This window comes from Anas platyrhynchos, chromosome 15 (genome assembly GCF_047663525.1).
Source record: "Anas platyrhynchos isolate ZD024472 breed Pekin duck chromosome 15, IASCAAS_PekinDuck_T2T, whole genome shotgun sequence".
In the NCBI taxonomy this organism is placed as follows: Eukaryota; Metazoa; Chordata; class Aves; order Anseriformes; family Anatidae; genus Anas; species Anas platyrhynchos.
In genome coordinates this window covers 463882-481428 of record NC_092601.1, presented here as the reverse complement: position 1 = coordinate 481428, position 17547 = coordinate 463882, and the positions used below count along the sequence as shown (strand labels likewise).

Here is a 17547-nt window from a genome sequence, read left to right as displayed (position 1 = left end):
TTACATTTTGTGAATTTTACACTGTTTCCCTGAGGTGCAGGTGAAAAATGGCTAGAATAGAACCATGTCAGAGCAAAATTGATTAGAAGTGTTGCCCTGAACCCAGGGGGAACCCACGGGGAACCCCCTGTGCGCCTGCCAGAGCTGTGCTCCATCTGGGCTGGAGGTGGCTCAGGCAGAAGACACCACTGCTTCCAGCAAACCCAGCGGCGCAACGCAAATACTGGGTTGGATTTTACAATGATTGATTTTAAGATAAATAGGTAATACATGTATGTTTTAGCAGAGTGATGGACTAGATTGCGTTGTTGAAGAGGGAGAGAGTGTAGAGGGAAGATGGATTGCAGCTGGGCTCCGTGGGCTGCTCCAATGACACCGGTCAAGTTTCCAGCTGGGTGCTGCCAAGGAGTTTGAATGCTGATCCCAGTGTAGAGCAGAGAATTTGAGCTGCTGGAGAAGAAAAGCATGGGGAAAATGTCTTCGTCTTCATGGCTCTTGAGTCTGGTAATGTTGTTCAGATAACATTTGAATAAATTTGTACTCTTCGTAGTACCAGTACCACAGCTTTGCATTCTGGTACAGACATCTCTGTGCACCAAAGGGAGAGGAGACTTATTGTGTTGCGTTGTTATCTGCACACATTGTAGTAAAAATAAAATGTTCCCTGAAAGAACAAAAAATATTTGCAGACCCTCTCTCCTATAATGTATCCTAGAGGATAGCTCTTCATTCTGCAAGAGTCCCTCTGCATGCTTTTAAAGATACCTTCTTCCCTCTTTTAATGTTGCCATAGTGTGTACAGGTTTTGAAGACTAGAGATGTTAATTAATGTCACATAATTCTCTCTTAGAGTAACTTATGGAGACACATCTTCCTGATAGGGAGCTGAGGTGGGAAGGTATGAAGCAGTTTATTTGATGGATACCTTTTCTAGGTGGTGACTAGTAAATCTCAGTGCCCTTGTGAAGGGCACGCACAGAATGGAAACATAATTCAAAAAATAAGAGTGGGTGTCTCTAATAGAGCCCTTGTTTAGCTTGGGGGAAAAATGAACAAATAAGCACATGACCTAAACTAGGAAATCCTGCCAGCTTACAGGGAGCAGCTTTGTGGGAATCACTCAAAACACAGGTCTTAAAATGAGATCTGGGAAGACCTGTGTGTCTTGATGTAAGCATGCATAAAATGTGCTCCTTGCACCCCAGGCAGTAGCACAGGTACTTGCAGAGGGATGCACGAAGCCGGCAGCCAGCCTGAACAGGGTGACGTGCCAGATGATGCTTTCCTTTCTGAAATTGAAGTGTGTCAGTAGGAGAGCAGCTGGAGTCAGCTTTTCAAAGGAGATCTGCAGCTCAGAGGTGGCTTGGCTGCACGCTCCGCTGAGATCTGAGCTGGAAGCTGTGCATCGCTCTTGCAGAGGCATCTCAAGCTCCTGTGGCTCCCAGCTCCTGCACCTGTGTGGGACTTGCCGCATGCCATGTGGCATCTGCCCGAACTCTGCCTTTGTTGAAGTCCATTGCTGGCTGAAGACAGAAGGGGGCTCATCTGCAGGGGCAGAGGCCGAGCGCTGGAGTGGTAGGGCAGCCACACGTACAGCAGCATTCATATACTCCTTGGAGTACCCACTAATCCTGTTTAGTTTACTTCTGTCTAGCTCATGATTTATGTGGTCAAATGATCACATATAAAACCTCTACTCTCCTCTGGGAGTGTATTTACTGTATGCCAGGTTTGATGTAAACCATTTTGAGAAAGTTACTCTCGAACTTCGTGATGTTGGCACTTTCTTCTGTCTGCTTATAAATCTGGCAGTGTAATTACTGTAGTCCAATTGCAAGATACTGAGAGAGAAATTAATTCCCAAAATGACCTAAAGTAGCTTTAGGAAAACAAAAGTTAAGTCCTTTAATCTCCGTGTGTGGTTGAGATGCTCCTTTCTTTTCAAATAAAGTTCTCATTTAGCGCTGTCAAGTTTCTGCAGAGTAACCATTAGTCCTGTCACCTATTCAGGACAGAGCCTGGCTGGTTTAAAATGCACTAAGCTTCACTCTGATCACAAACCAGCTTTTCTACGTGAGGCTGAAGCGATATCCACGAACACCTCTTTTTATCTTGGCTTTGCAGCATAGCATGTAATTTTCTGTACTGCTTGAGCTCCAGCGTCTAGGCAACGGGAGGTGAGCTGAGGACCTGGTTTCAAACTTAAGTCTTTGTTTTTTGAAACAGACCAACCCCCAATCTGAAACCTCAGATATTATTCAAGTACATCAAGGCACATCAAGGAAATGTGAAGTGACACATTTGGAACAAAAGCTTGTTTGTAGTCAGATGGCTTCATGCGGGGTGCTGAGCACTTAGTCAGGTATGGATGGGCAGGAGCAGTGCTCATCTCTCTCCTGCCCTCCTGTGGGTGCAGTAAATGTGACTCGGGTCAGTTAAACCTGCAGATGGTATTTTCACGTGGATGCTGCAGTTGAGTTCCTCGCTTTTCTGTCTTTGTTCTGGAACTGCTCTCACTGTTCAAGACAGTGTCATGTGTTGAGGTTTCTTTTGAGCATGTCCTCTGTTGGGTTGCATTGCACATGGTGGCTGATGCTGATTCAGACCTGGTGGTTGTGGCTCTGCTCGAAGGAGCCAGGCCCACCTCACTGAGGAGCTTGTTCTTGTGGGGCTGGAACACAGTCTGTGGTTAGCATTGGAGAGAAACAGAACCTATTTGTTTTTTAAATGCCAACTTGAAGTGGAATTGAACTTGCTCTGGTGCTTGTCTCAGCATTCAGGCAGCATCACTGAGGTCTTAGCAAGGGAAAGTTTGACTCAAACGTTACTAAGAAGAATCACTTGCAATAGTTAACTGTGCACACAAAGCCCTGAATTTTGTGTGCCTGGCCATACACTGCTTTCTGGGTTCCTGCAGAGCTGTCTTGGTGGTCTCTGTCTGTGGCTTGGTGTTCTCTCTGGTTCAGGAAGGCTCTAGCTGGTTTTACTTGGTGACAGGGTATATTTTAGATATGGATGCATGGTTCAGGGGGAGGTTATATGCAACTTATGCCAGTTCTCCGTCTTTTTTGCAGGAGTGGCAGGAGTAAAAGCAGATCGTTTTGAGGAAGCAATGACAGCAAAGCACTGCGCGCTGTCACTGGTGGGAGAGCCCATCATGTACCTGGAGATCAACCGCTTCCTGAAGCTCCTGCACCAGCACAATATCTCCAGCTTCGTGCACAGCCCTGGCACCCTCCAGTGCTGCTGACTGCTGCTGCTCCCCGGTGTCAATGCTGCTTCTTGCTCTCTCGCCAGGGATCTCCGCAGGGCAAATGACCATACTGTCTGCTGGAGACAGGTACCATCAGCAGTACTTCGTCTGCAGCAACGCCCTGGATGAAGTTATGAAGGCCCAAAACCTTGTGGTTACAAGTGAAGTGATTGTCTCACCCACCTGCTGGGAGCTGTGTGAGCAGGAACAGATCCAGACCAGGCTTCTTGGTGGCAAACGGGTTCTGAAGGTAGGTGGACGGGTTGGCCTCTAGAGCCTCTCTGAAGACCCGCACCTGAGAGGGAAGGAGGCAGGTGCTAGAAGGCTGAGGCACTGGATGTGGAGAGAGTTGTAGCTGTAAGGGTTGGTAGAGAGCTGAAGCAGTTGCCCTTCCACCTCAGGGGTAGCTCTGGGTAGTGCTTGCTTGGTGTGACTGGCCGAGGGAAGCACAGGAAGGGTGTGGGCCCCACCAGCAATGTCCCCTGTGGGTCGCGCAGCTGTCCTGGAGAGCTGGGGCATGCTTGGGTGATGCCTGTGTGGCTCTGGTCCTTCTGAGGAGGCACTTCTGTCCCAGCTGAAAAGCCAGAGAGGTGGGCTTGCTGCACCAAGAGGTTCTGCCCTTCTCTGGAAAGTGAGAGTGGAGGGGCAGGCTGTGTCTCCCGGGGCTCCTTGGGGAGGCCAGTGGCAGTACTTTTGTTCTGCGTGTCTGCAGGTTCAGAGGACGGAGCACATGTCTGGATCAGAACGCCAAGATGCTGCAGGCCAGTTTGACCAACACGCGAAGATGCGGCGTTTGGAAAGGATAAGTGAGTCCCTGCTTCACCATGTTCTGAGACTGGCTGGAAAAATGGGGCCTGCCTGCTTCAGAGTTCCAGGGAGGAACTCCCCCTGCCCTCTTCCACCTTTCAGTCAGCGTTCGTGCCTTTGTCCCTCCTGTGCTTTAGCTGAGGCTGTCGCTGCCATCCCCTCCTTCCAGGGCACGGCTCTGGCCAAGCAGCTGCAGAGGGGAGCAGGAGGAAACGCCAAAGAATCTTTGCTCTGCTTTGCCCAGTGCCAGCCCCGTCTTTCAACCCGCTTCTAGTCCCATCCTGCCAGTGAAGGCCTGCATTTGCTTCCCTTAGGGCACCAAAGGCCACCTTTTCTCGTGTCCAATGATCCTAAAGCGGCAGCAAAGATGCAGAAGTACATACCAGAAGCTGCTCTCAGGAAGGTAAGGCCACTGCTGCTGGAGGCTTCATTTTGGGAGGGCAGAAGAAGGTGTGCGTTGCATGGGTGGAGCTCTCGTGAAAACAGGCAAATGGAAGAAAAAGCACCCCGGGGAGGGAACCCAGGGGACCTGATGCCAGGCTTAGTGGTGCCGCATGTGCCAGGCAACTGCCCATTTCGTGCTGCTCCTCAAAGAGGCACGGGTGGCGGGAGGTGGACTTGCCTCTGTCTTTTCCATGACTCTTGCTCTGGACGTGCTGTGGGCACGAGGCGAGGACAAGGGGGCGAGTCTGCTCAAGTCCCTGGGACGTGCCAGAGGGTCGCCCCTCGCATCCGTACTTGCCACAAGATGGAGTGTTGCTGGGACATTCCCCTCTGTCGTTTGTGCTATGACTCTGCTATGACCTGCCTGCCGCAGGCTGGCCTGCGATTGGCACCGAGCAGAGGACTTACCCTTCCTCCAGTAGTACCTGGTATTGCCAACATGCCCGATCTCCCTTGGTACGTGGCACGGGCCCAGAGGAACCGCCGGGAGAACAGGCTGGCAAAGCTGTCATGCTCTTCACTTCCAGCTGGACGTGGATATGCCGCTGCACATGTGGTCTGAGCTACGGCCAGTCACCAGCCTCTTTATCCAGCTGCGGTTTTCTGCAAATGCCGACATACTGGATCTTCAGAGGGGCCTCTGTGATGCCACCAGGATGATTTCAACAATCATCAGTCCTCACAAGGGCGAAATCAACAAAAGCCTTCTGTTTGATAAGGTGAGCGTGGGGGAGCAATCCCACCCCCCGAGGGTGGCCTGTGTCTGTGTAGTGGAGAGGGACTGAGGAGCAGCTCTGCCTTGCTGGTGGGATCAGTCCTCTGTGGCTTTGTGTTGACCTGCAGCTGTACTGGTCTCCCTGGCGACTGCAATGGAACGGCATTAGCTGCTGGCCATAGGCACTGTAACCAGATGTGTTGCATCTGTCCTCTGCAGGGCTGCACATTCCTCTGTGTGTTCGGAATGTCTGGAGCAAAGCTGCATCACGAGAGCACCCATGCCTTGGACAGCGCTCTTCAGATCTTCAGCACGTGCTCCACGTCGTTGAGGAATCTTGAGTGAGTGTGTGGCGGTGTTGCAGGGCATGCGTGCTGCCTGGGACAGCACAAGGGGGCTGACCAGCAAGAGACGTGGCCTCCTGGCTTGGCCTCCTTTGTCCCTGGCAGGACTGAGGCAGCACCCTGAGAAGAAGCAGGTGGCCCCTGGGCTTAGCTCACGGCAGCCAGGCGCAGTCCCTCCAAGCAGAGCCTGCCAGGAACAGGGCTCGGGCCTAATCTCAAAGTCGCTGGCATTGTAGGTGCTCTGTGGGTAACACTTGCTTTCCTCCACTAGTGAGAGGGGCTGTGGCCTGCTGCAGGTCGCAGCCATTGGGCCTCAGGGGAAGGGTCCAAGCCATCTTGCGTGCACCCTCCCCACGTCCCTTGTGGGTGGGCTGTGTGGTGCCCCGAGCTCTCCAAGTCCCCAAGGCACGCACCGGCTGTGGTGCCCCTGGTTGGTGCCAAGGGGAGACGTGGGAAGTGGCAGAGCGGGGCGAGCAGGACTGCGCCTGGGGCACCACTGAATTTGCGCTTCTCTCCCTGTGTGCCAGGGCAATGTCTATTGGGGTCACCAGCGGGACGATGTTCTGCGGCCTCTGTGGCCATCCGGAGAGGGCTGAACATACAGGTACCGCACCTTAGTCTGAAGAGTGGGAGGCTGGCGTGGGTGTGCTTAAGCATGTCAGTCATGAAGAGATGGGAAGGCTGGGGCAAGCACATATGCTACAGCCTGCCGAGAGCGGCCCAGATGTGATGGGTCTCCACCTGAGGTGGGAGAATGGCCTCAGAGACTTGCGGTTCCCGCTGGGTCCGCTTGCCCTGCTGCGGGGTTGACCTGTGCCTGAGGGTGTAGTCCCAAAGCTGGGAAAGAAACAAGGAAACCTTGAAGAATATAGAGAGGCCTGTAGCTTGTGTAGTATTTCTATAGCTTGTATAGTCTTTTAGGTGAGAGAATAAGGGAACAGAGAGACAGGTAGCCTTGAGCTAGCAGAAGCAAGGGAGATAAGGGACAAAAGGTGAAAACAAGGAGGAGAACAACAGCTCCAGACTAATCTGTAGTAACCTTTTGCTCATTAAGGGTCGTAAACGTATTAAAAATCGTACCCATCAAAATGCTAACGTATGCTAATGTGGGATTTGGTGTGTCCCTGCTTCCCCAGCCCCCACTCTTTCTCTGTAATGTGCAAACTCAGGAGACATAAGTTAGGTGAGCTGTAATAGCCAATCAAAAGTACCCAAAGAGATAACTTTCACAAGTTTGCTGTGTATAAGTAACAGTGATTTAAGTCAGAGGTGTGCTGGCTTTGCGGAAGATCGCCAAGCACCTGACTCTGCAGAGTTATATAATAAATTATTTTATTATATAATATATATATATATTTATATAATGAATTACTTAATTAAAAGATCTTCGCTTTGTGTGCTCATTGGTGCAGTGCACTAGGCATGCACCTATGGACAACAAGGGGAAGTAGCCCTTGGCCTTGAAGGGTGGGGCAAGGCTGCTTTCCTAACCATGTCAATGTGTTCTCTCTCCATGGCAGTGATTGGCCATAAGGCGAATTTGGGTGCCCGCTTGATGGTGCACTACCCCAGGCTGGTGTCCTGTGATGAAGACACCTACAAGGCTTCTTGCCTGCCCAGTTACCTCTTCAAGGAGTTGCCGAAGACAGCGTTGAAAGGTGTTACAGATCCCGGCCCTGTCTATCAATATGTGGGGATCACTGACAAGTGGTGAGTGTCTTCCGAGCCATCTGGATGGGGCCACAAGGGAAGCCAAGGGTGCAACCTTGACCGGTAAAGAGGAGCTGTGCAGCAAGAGACCAGCCTGGCCTCCCACAGAAATCCCTTCCCTGTGGCCAAGAAGATCCAAAGGCCTGGCATGGGTCTGCTTTGTGCCCTTCTGCCCTTGTGTCTCCTGCTGCTAAGAGAGCTGTGAGTGACGCCAGTGGGGTGCGGAAGGTTGTCCTGGCTTTGGAGACGCACGCTAGCCATGCAGGCTTTTTCCAAGCGGCTTTCCGCTGGGTTCCCTGCCCTGTGTTTGCTTCACTATGTGCAAGGCTAAGGCAGAGGTCATTCTGTTGCAGGGAGGATTTTTTTTCCCAGCTCCTTCTGGGCAGGAAGCTTTGGGTCAGTCATGTCGCCTTGGGGAAAGGTGGGCCACTGGGCCACTCTTCCTCCTGTCTGCCTGTTCAGTTCTCAGCTGTCCCTCCGGGCCAGGGTTGGAGGACCTTTTGGATGTTAACGTTGCTGTCTCTTGAAAACTATCAAAAGACTTGAGCCAAAGGTGCCAGGTGCTTGTTGTCCTGAGCCACTAAGTGACACAGGTCCTCCTTTCCAAGAGGCTTCTTTTGCTTGTCCAGGGTGGCAAAGCAGTCTACCTAGCCAACAGCACACCCTGGCTTCTTTGCCCCATCTGGGCTTTCTTTGGTTTTGACCTCTGGCAAGGGACTCCCAACACCTTCTGCTGTCCCGCCATGGCTGCTGGCCTTCTTTGTGCTTGAAGCTGTCCTGGCATGTCCACTCAAATGTTGGCCTGGGAGCATGCTCCGGACAGCATGCTGCTGGAAAGAAAAGCAGTTACCTGCGGAGGGTCTCCTCCCCTAACACAGCAGGCTCTATATTCCCTGGCTTCTGACCAACTAAGTGAAACTCATGTTTTGTCTTCTCCCGCTTCTAGCATCTTTGACACGGATCGTACCAAGAGGAGGTCGGACTGTGGCCCCTTGCTGGGTAGGTAGAGAAGTCCTCGCTCTTCAGAACCCCAGCTGCTTCCCTTTGCCCAAAGCGGTGCGCCTTGCTGGAGGTTAACCCCGGTAGGCAGCTGAGCCCCACACAGCCCCCTCCCTCCCTTCCTCCCTCCTCTAGCCTGCTGGCTAGTGGCGCAGCATGAGAAACTGCAGAGGCCTTGACACTGTGCCAGCACTGCTCGGCAAGAGTTCAGTGTGTTCTTGGCGTTCCTTTGGTGGCAAGTCCACCACATCACAGCACACTCCAAGCTCCTGTGAAGACAAGGAGCTGTATCGCAGCCAAAACCACAACAGGCCCAAAGACACCACCTTAGCTACAGGGTGCTGGCAAGAGCTCTGGGGCTCAGGGTGCAGTGAGATGTTTGGCATGCCTTTTGGGCGCAGCTGCCTGCAGTGTCTCCAAGTGTGCCCTCCAGTCTTGGGCTGGATCAGTGTGGGGAGCTGCGTCCAGCTGGCTGAATCTCGTTGCCTGTGGGAGGAGAAGCGGAGGGGAAAGAGCTCCTACAAGCTGCGCCGTGTGGCCAGTGGGCAGGCGGCTCTGTTAGAGCTCTAAGGAAGGCAGTGGTGCCAAAGCTGAGCTGAGGGGCTTGGAAGGAGGCCTGGGTGTAGGCAGGCTTGCTGACGTGGTGGAGGGAAGCCGCCGTGCCAGCAAAAGGGAATGCTGCCCTGCTTTTCAGCATGCTGCAACAGCTTGTTTCCTGGTTGGTCTTCACAGGTCGGGAGGTGGAGATTGACCTCTTTGAACGCAGCTTGAAGGCCTACGAGACTTTGGGACAGCCGCGCATCCTGGCGTACGCAGGCATTCTGGGCTCTGTAAAGAGCCGCTTACTTACTGAGCTGGCCTTTCTGGGCCAGGCCGCTGGGCACAGGTAAGTGGGTTTTTTGAGACCCTTCCCATGCCCGTCCCCTGACGTTCGTGGAAGACTGCGATGCCTCTGCCCTGTGCCTGGCCCTCCGCCCCCACCCCCGGGACTGTGCACCCTGTGTTCCTTTGCAGTAAGAACCAGGCAGCGTGCGTCTCTAACTCTCCTGTCTTGGCAGGCGTGGGCTACTGGGGGCCTTTTCTGCAGCTCAAGTGCCTTTTGCTTTTGCACCGCAGGGTTGTCACCATGGAACTGACCGAGGCCAACATGAGGCAGCCCTTCTCTGCCATCCGTATGCTGGTGGCCAGGGCCCTGGGACTGCAGGCAGGTGAAACATGCGAGGACTGGCAGCGCACCCTGCAGGCCAAGCTCCAAGGGGTGATAGAAGAGAGCAGATACTGCCTCCTCAACAACATTTTCCTCGTCAAGGTGAGAGCGAGAGGGAGGCCTCCTGAGGTAGTCTGGTGGTTGTTTGGGTGTTCTGCTGGGCTGGGAGTTGCAGTGCTCATAGCACCCCGTTCTGATTCCTGGGTCCAGGGAGGCTCCTTGTCTGTGGTGACTTCATGTCCTGTGCATGTGCCAGGTGTCTTGGTCAGCACCCTGGAAAGGCCAGTGAAGAGAGGCTTGCGCTGACCTCATGCAAAAGCAGAGGCGCTTTGCTCTGCCGTCTAGCTTGGTGGATAGGCATGCCTGGTCCCAGGATGATGTTTCTTTCTGACTCTGCTTTCCTGTCCAGTTTGCCATCTCAGACAAGGTTCGCCAGATGCGTGACCTTCAAATGAAAAGGGAGTTGCAGAAGACTTGTAGGAAAGTGCTACAGAAGGTGAGCGTTCCTCCTTCTGCCTGGGTCAGGGAAAGAAAACAACCCTGCCCGCTGCAGGCTCCACATCAGAACAGCCTGAGTGGGCAGCAGGACGATGTGCCAGGGTCACCGCCCTTCGGGGCCCAGGAGCCCCTCCTCCCAGAAGCCCCTCTCACGCCCTCCCCATATGCCTCGTCGTAGCTCGCCTCCTGTTAAGTTGGAGGCTATGTGCCCTGGAGGAGGATTGACGCCTTCTGCATTCCTTTGCCCAAGCTCCCTTCTTCAGAAGGGCAAGTGATATTCGAGGAGGCCTTAAAGTCTCGCGGAAATGAAAAGCCAGTAAGCTTCTGAAGAGGGAAGCGGCTGGGGAGAGACTTCTGAGTATTCTCCGTCTCCGGAGAGAGGCTACATCTCCTCCCCTAGAGGATGCTTGAGAATCCGCCAGACTCCACGCAGAACCATCTGCTTTTTTCAGACCCTTGGAGGAGAATTTGGCATATTTGTCATCGACAACGCCCACTTCATCGACCCTGCCTCCTGGACTGTCATGTGGCCCGTGCTCCAAAGCGTCACGCTCTTTATGGTGATGAGCTTAGCTCCTGGCCACGAGAGAACGGAGAGCTTTTTCAAAGCTGCAGCAGACAGCACAACATCCCAGAGAATCAGCTGTCTTCATCTGGAAGAGCTGAAACCTGCAGCTGTGGTGCAGAAAGTCTGCCAGGACCTTGGAGTGGTCAGCATCCCCAGGGATCTAGCAAGGTATGTTGCAGGCCACGGAGCTCTTCCGGAGGGGTTGGACCTATGCTGCCACAGAAGGAAGTCGCCCCGCAGGAAAGGAAGCACAGGGCCTTCTGGCAGCATCCTTGACTCCAGCAAGGACCTGGGTTTCTCATTAAGAACCACCACAGCAGGTGTGAGCTAAGAATAGGCAGCTCCCAGGACGCAGCACGTGGGCAGTGACAGCCCTTTGCTGTTGCAGAGGAGGGAGGGCAAGGCAGGGAGGAAAAGGGAGAGAAGAGGAGAGAGGAGAGCAGAGGGAGATGGGTACCCAAGCCTCAGTGTGGCTGAGGTGTCAAAAAGGCTTTGACCAATGTAGCCAGGCTGCAGTAGGGATTCCCAGGAGCAGGGGGTCCAGCCAGCTGCCAGAGCAGATCTGGGCTCCTGAGGACAGGGAAGATCAGGCTTGCTGTGTTGTGCTTTGGACATTGCCCACGACCATTTCCCCACAGACTCCAGCAAACAGTGTAGGGTCAGGGGTCCCAAACGCCCAAGCCAGTGGGAGGACCGCCCCCTTCTGAAGTGAGCCGTAGCTGTGACAAAGAGGCTGGTTACCCTGTGAGGCCTGAGTGACTCGCCACTCGCCCATCAGAACTGTGTTGCATCATACTTCCCTGGTGTTGGTCACTGCTGGGTCTGCTCCTGTGTGGTGTAAATGCCTGAAGTAACTAGGAAAATAAAACTAACATTCACACTTTTAAGGAAAAGGTACAGCATTGAAGAGGCTTTCAGGGTAGGGCATAACTGCATTATCTGAGCATTCCCTAGGCTCCCAACCTTAGATGCTATCGCGCTGGGGAAACTTGGTGTGCTAGCTCTAAGGAACACCACGGAGCGTAGGGTGGAGTGGAGACACCACGGCTACGCTCTGTAATCAGGTGGGGCCTCGATTGTTCTTGTGCACAAAGCTGCACTTTTTGCCACCCTAAGCCAAAGACCTGTCATGTTTTGACAAATGCTGTACCCTAGTGTACTTTTTGCTCATTATAATATCATTATAATACCAAAACACACCTCCATCCCAAAAGCTACCCGCCTCCAAGGTGCGACCACCCCTCACTGAGCATGCGCTCTGAATTTCTCGGAGCCTATTACTTTAAACGGAGACGGGAAAACTTTACACCAATCATAACTAAGATATGCTTGACTAGAGCCACTCAAGCTCCACCTAAAAGATAGAAAATAATATAAATTGGCCCAAGAGAGAGGGGATGTTAGGGAAGATACCATCGTCAGGGGAGATACCATCCCGAGGACATACAGCATCCTTAGGACCTCCTGACTCCTGGGATCAGTCGACGGGCTGAGCCTCTCTTCCCCCCCCATTGGGACGCCTTTGGGTGAGATCTGAATATTTGCTTATAAATCTCTATAGAGTCTTTGATCCTTTTAACGTGTTTATTTCTAGGCTGCGCACCTGTAACACCTATAACATCTGTAACACTTATAACATCTATAACATCTATAACATCTGTAACATCTGTAACACCTACAACACCTGTATAACATCTGTAACACCTATAACACCTGTGTATTTCATGCAAACTAGCTTGCTTTTGCAGATAGTCACTATCACCGGCAATCCAAAAGAACCTGATTATCTGTTGCTGTAATAAACCATACTTGATTGCATTGTGATAGCTCTCATTAATGCAACTAGGGTGAGGGTGGTTATCCGTGATAGTTCAGTGTTCTGAATCTAACCAGACCCCCAGACGGTTAATGCATTTTTGGTGAATGTCTGAACGGACCCCCCAGGTGGTTAATACGTTTTTGGTGAATGTCTGAGTGGACCCCCAGGCGGTTATTACGTTTTTGGTGAATGTCCGAACGGACCCCCAGTTTTGGTGAATGTCCGACTGGTTCAGTACTCTGAATCCAACCGGGCCCGTAACGGTTAATCAGCTACACCCCTTTAACACGACATCCTGCCTAGGTTCCTGATCCAAAGAAGCTCTGGCATCCCATATTACTGTGAGGAACTGCTGCACTGCCTGCGTCGCAACAACATGCTCTTGTTCAGCACTGGGAGGCAGGACAAAAAAGTAGAGGACAACTGGGAGGGCTTGATCGGTAAGCACTCTTGTTGCGGACTGGCTAGATGCTGTTGCACGTCACCCCCCCCCCCCACACACACACACACACACACGACCGTGTCCTGTGGCTTTCCAGTGACTCTGGGCAGAGTCCGATCTGGCAGCAGGACAGAACTTGATCTGGCTGAGGTGTGGGCTCCTGCACACCTTGCTGTCACCTCGGCAAGCCACCAGCTCCCTCGAAAAGAAAGCCCTTCTGCAGGAGAGGGTCAGACCTGGGAAAGTGTAATCCAAAACCAGAAATGCCCGCAAAGGCGCTGGGAACTGAGGAGCTTGGCAGTAACGCAAGAGCAGTAATTGTAAGAGCAATGCCAAGCAGAGTGCTGTTGCCCTGGGGACAGCCTGCACGGGCTTTGCCTTTTGGATTATCACTGGCAATTTCCCTGGCTGTGGGAGGGAGCGCTGTCAAAGGTAGCAACCGCTGTGTTCTGTTGCGGGATATTCAGTCAGTACAGCTGGGCAGCAGGTCCGAAGGCAGAAAAAGAGTTGCAAGGGCAATGCAGACAAAACCATTGCAGTGGAAACCGGTTTGCCCTGCTCACTGACCGCATTCGGTGCGGGCCATGAAGTGCACCCAACCGTGACAGGTTGGACTTGCCCCACCTTGTTCATGCTCTCTCTCTCTCTTCCCAGCTTCTGCAGTCGAGACTTCACTCATTGTCTCAGCCACCTCAAGCTCCAGTGCTGGGAATAACAGTGGCAGGGTCTGCACCATCAGAGCAGACGTCAGCCTGGAGAACACTGTGCTGCCGGCCGCCTTGAAAGGTGAGGGGCTGAGTTCGCGGCTGTGCTGGGGTCCTTTCCTGGCGTGCACGTGAGAGAGGGGATGGGCATCGGCATGCTGCAGAAGCACCCTCTCAGCCTGGGGGGCCCTGCCAGGAAAGCGACTCTGGTCTGAACAGACAGAGCCCTGTGCTTAAGGGCACAGATGTCCCCCTCCGGGCTGTGGGCCAGCTGTGAGGCCCACAGCAGTTGTGGGGAGCTCCAAGTCCAGCTCTGAGGTGCTGAAAGCGCTCTCTGCTCTCTGTGTGCGCTGCTGGGCATCAGCCTAGTTCAGCTCTGGCAGGTCACATCACGGGTCGCATGTACCCGCAGGATCGTGCCCTCCCCATCCTTGGTGGAGGAGCTCTTATCCCTGGACCTTGTGGCCTGTGGTTGCAAGAGGAGTGGAGCCATCTTGAAGACATTTCCCTGGGCTCCAATTGCCCAGCAGGTGCCATCTTGAGGAAGAGAGGCCAAAGTCTATCCTGTTTCCTGTGATGGAACTGTCCAGCCTCTCCAAGCTCAGGCTCCAGGACACAAAAGAGAGAGACGTTTTGCTTCTTCTTGACAGAGATTGCACTGGCTGAGCTGGACCGGATCACGCTGCAGAAGCAGATGGTTTTGAAGTTTGCAGCCATCATAGGGCCAGTGTTTACCACCCAGCTGCTGGCTCACATCCTTCCCACTTGTACCAGGCAGCACATGAATTATTGGTTGGACGGGCTGGTGAGCGACAACATCCTTAAGTGGCTGAAGGACACAGGGGTGCCCAGAGACATCCAAGATGCTCGAGAGGGGCCGGCCACCTCTCAGCAGGCAGGGAGCGGTAAGTGGTGGCAGTAAGGTAGACCCAGGAGCGCTGTAGCTGAAGGAGGCCTTCCCCCACCAGCTTTGTGCAGAGGGAAATTCCCAGCGGCTGTTGGGAATGTCTCTACCACTCTGGCTGAGGCCACCATCCATTGCCTTGCAGGGGTGGAGAGGCCGTCTACAAGCAAGGAGACCACGGAGCAGCAGGCTGGCGTTCTGGCCTTTTGTGCCCCACTGCTGCAGGAGGCAGCCTACGAGCTGTGGCCCAAGAGACAGAGGGCCAGCACGCAGCGCAAGTGTGCTGCCTTCCTGGAGAAGCACGCGCACAAATGCCGGAGCTGCCACGGAGGGGACTTTGTGGCCTTCCACCGCTTCGCCGTCCCCAGGACGGGGAAAACTGCCAGGGCTCTGCTGACGAGGATGACTGGCACAGCTGGGAGGCCTTGGTGCTCGCTGGAGAACAGCTGAAGAAGGACAGGACTCACATCCCTGAAGGTAGGCTGTGTGCCCTGCTGCGGAGCCCCCTCCTTCTGGAAGTCCAGGCCCATGCAGGCTGGGGCCCACCGGGTCCCCAGCACCAGGGATAAGCCAGGGGACGAGGACGATCACCGCAGCTCTTGTGCCCTGGGTCTGCTCGGCAGGACCCTTGCAAGCCTGCAGCTCTTAGCCCGGGCTACGTGGGGAGTCCATTGACACGCTCTCCTCTTCCCAGGTAGTGCAAATGCCCTGCAGCCGCAGCAGGCTTTCTCGGAGGAGGAGTTCAGGTGAGGAGACAAGGTTCTAATGATTGTGGAAACGAGCGAGCTCCAGAGGAGACAGATGGAGCTCTGCCATTTGGCTGCTGGCTGGGACTCCAGCTTTGGGAGGAGGAGGCTGGCTGTGGGGTGGGAGCTGGGATGAGACAGCAGGAAATAGGGTTTTGTCGCTACCCGTAGGGAGAGCAGGGTCATCTCAGGTGATGCTCATCTGCTCTTTGCTCTCTTCTTTTCCTGGCAACCTGCCTCTGACCAGAGCGTCAGAGCGGTTTCCACCAGAGGGCAAATGGACAACTGCGCAGCCCAGCAGGACCAAAGAGAAGGACGGTGGCAAGCGTTCCTGCAAATGCGAAGCCGTCATTGAATCAGTGCTTGTGCCTTTGGCTCGCCACTATGTGGCAACAGGCAATGCTTCCCGAGCCTTCTACTACCTGCTGGAGTGTGCGGCTGCCTACCTGCACGTCTCCAACAGCTACATGGTGAGTGACCTTGCTTGCCAGCATGCACTGCACCTGGAGTCCACTGCAACAGGACATGCCCGCTGAGGGGCCTCCCAAAAGAAACAGTGGGGGCAGAGCCGGACTGTTTCCTGCGCTTTGCCTCTCCCACAGCAAGAGACGCGGGGCACTGAAGCAGGCCCATCAGCACAAGCTGCGTTACCTGGGAGGCAGTCTGAAGGCTCCCTTAGTGCCTGAGCTCTGAGCCCACGGGGCACTGTGCTAGGGCAGGGATCACATGGGGAGATGCGGGCCCTCCTAAGGCAGGTGCCACAGGAGGCAAGAGGGAAGGGTGGAGCTAGCTGGGGGCTCTGCACCGATGCTCACCTGCTGCCTGTGTGCTTGCTCAAAGGCCCTTATGAAGCTCAGCGAAGCAGAGGTCCTGAGGAACTCCATGGGGAAGACAGCAACTGTGTTAGACTGCTTTGAGAAGGCGACCTTCTTCAGCCTCAAAGCGGAGGTAAAGCGGCAGGGTGATGCCCTTCTTGCAGGGGGTGTCCCTGCTATGGCCAGCCCCCTGTACGTTTCTGCAGCCTCTGCAGGAGGAGAGGCTTGGGAAAGCGGTCCATGTCTGCATGGCTTCCTCTTCCTGTGCAGGTCTGCTATAATCTAGGATGCGTGGGGCTGGCCAAGAAAACGACCAGGCAGGCGCTGAGCCTTCTGAAAAAGCGATTCCCTCAGACATGCTCCGGAGCCTTTGTCATGTCTCTGTGGGAAAGGTTTCAGGGTGGTGGCCATTGGTGGCCAAGTGGTGACTATGAAGTGATAAGGTTTAAAATTCATGGTTACAGAAGGAAAACTGCCACCAAACTTCGGCCCTAGATATGGGGAAAGCAGACTTCAGGCTGCTCAGGGAAGTAGTCAGCAAGGTCCCCTGGGAAGCTGCTTTTGAAGGCATTGGCATCCATCAGTGCTGGTCATTCTTTAAGCACTGCCTCCTAAAAGCACAAGATCAGGCAATTCCAAAATATCGCAAGTCAGGCAGGCGGGGCAGAAGGCCGGCCTGGCTGACCAGGGATCTTCTACTGGAGCTTAGGTGAAAAAAGAAAGTGTACGGCTGCTGGAAGGAGGGTCAGGCGACGAGGAAGGAATACAGGGATGCTATTGCGGTTTGTAGGGAGAAAATTCGTGTGGCCAAAGCCCAACTAGAGTTGAAGCTGGCCATGTCTCTGGGAGACAATAAAAAAGTTTTTTTTAGATATGTGAATAGAAAAAGGAGAACCAAAGAAAGCATTGATGGGTATCCATCAAAAAAGGAGAACCAAAGAAAACAAGCTACTTGTTGGGGAAGGTCTCCTCACAGACAATGACATAGGCAAAGCAGACGCGTTTAATGCCTTCTTCGCCTCCATCTTCAACATCGATGATGGGCTTTGGGACCCAGGGTGCCCTGAGCTGGGCACCCAACCGCCCCTGAACATGTGCGGGATTTAGTGCTCCACATGGATCCGTGCAACTCCATGGGTCCGGATTGGATTCATCCCAGGGTGCTTAAAGAGCTGGCTGACGTCATTGCAGGACCTCTCTCAATTATTTCTCAACGCACTTGGGAATCTGGAGAGGTCCCAGTACACTGGAAGCTGGCAAATGTCGTGCCAATTTTCAAGAAGTGTAATAAGAAAGAAGACCCTAGCAATTACAGGCCTGTCAGTCTCACGTCAGTGCCTGGTAAAATTATGGAGAAGATGATCCTTGAAGTTATTGAAGCGCACCTGGGGGACAATGCAGTCATTGGTCCCAGCCACCATGGGTTCATGAGGGGTAGGTGCTGCCTAACAAATTTGATATCCTTTTATGATAAAGTCACCCATCTAGTTGATCAAGGGAAACCAGCTGATGTGATCTTTTTGGAGTTCAGCAAAGCTTTTGACACGGTTTCCCGTAGGATCCTACTGGACA

At 53.5% G+C, this 17547-nt stretch overlaps 1 pseudogene; it reads left to right on the top strand.

Moving 5' to 3' along the window:
* LOC139998727 (adenylate cyclase type 10-like) overlaps positions 1 to 17547 on the top strand; it is a 152378-nt pseudogene that overhangs the window by 129481 nt on the left and 5350 nt on the right.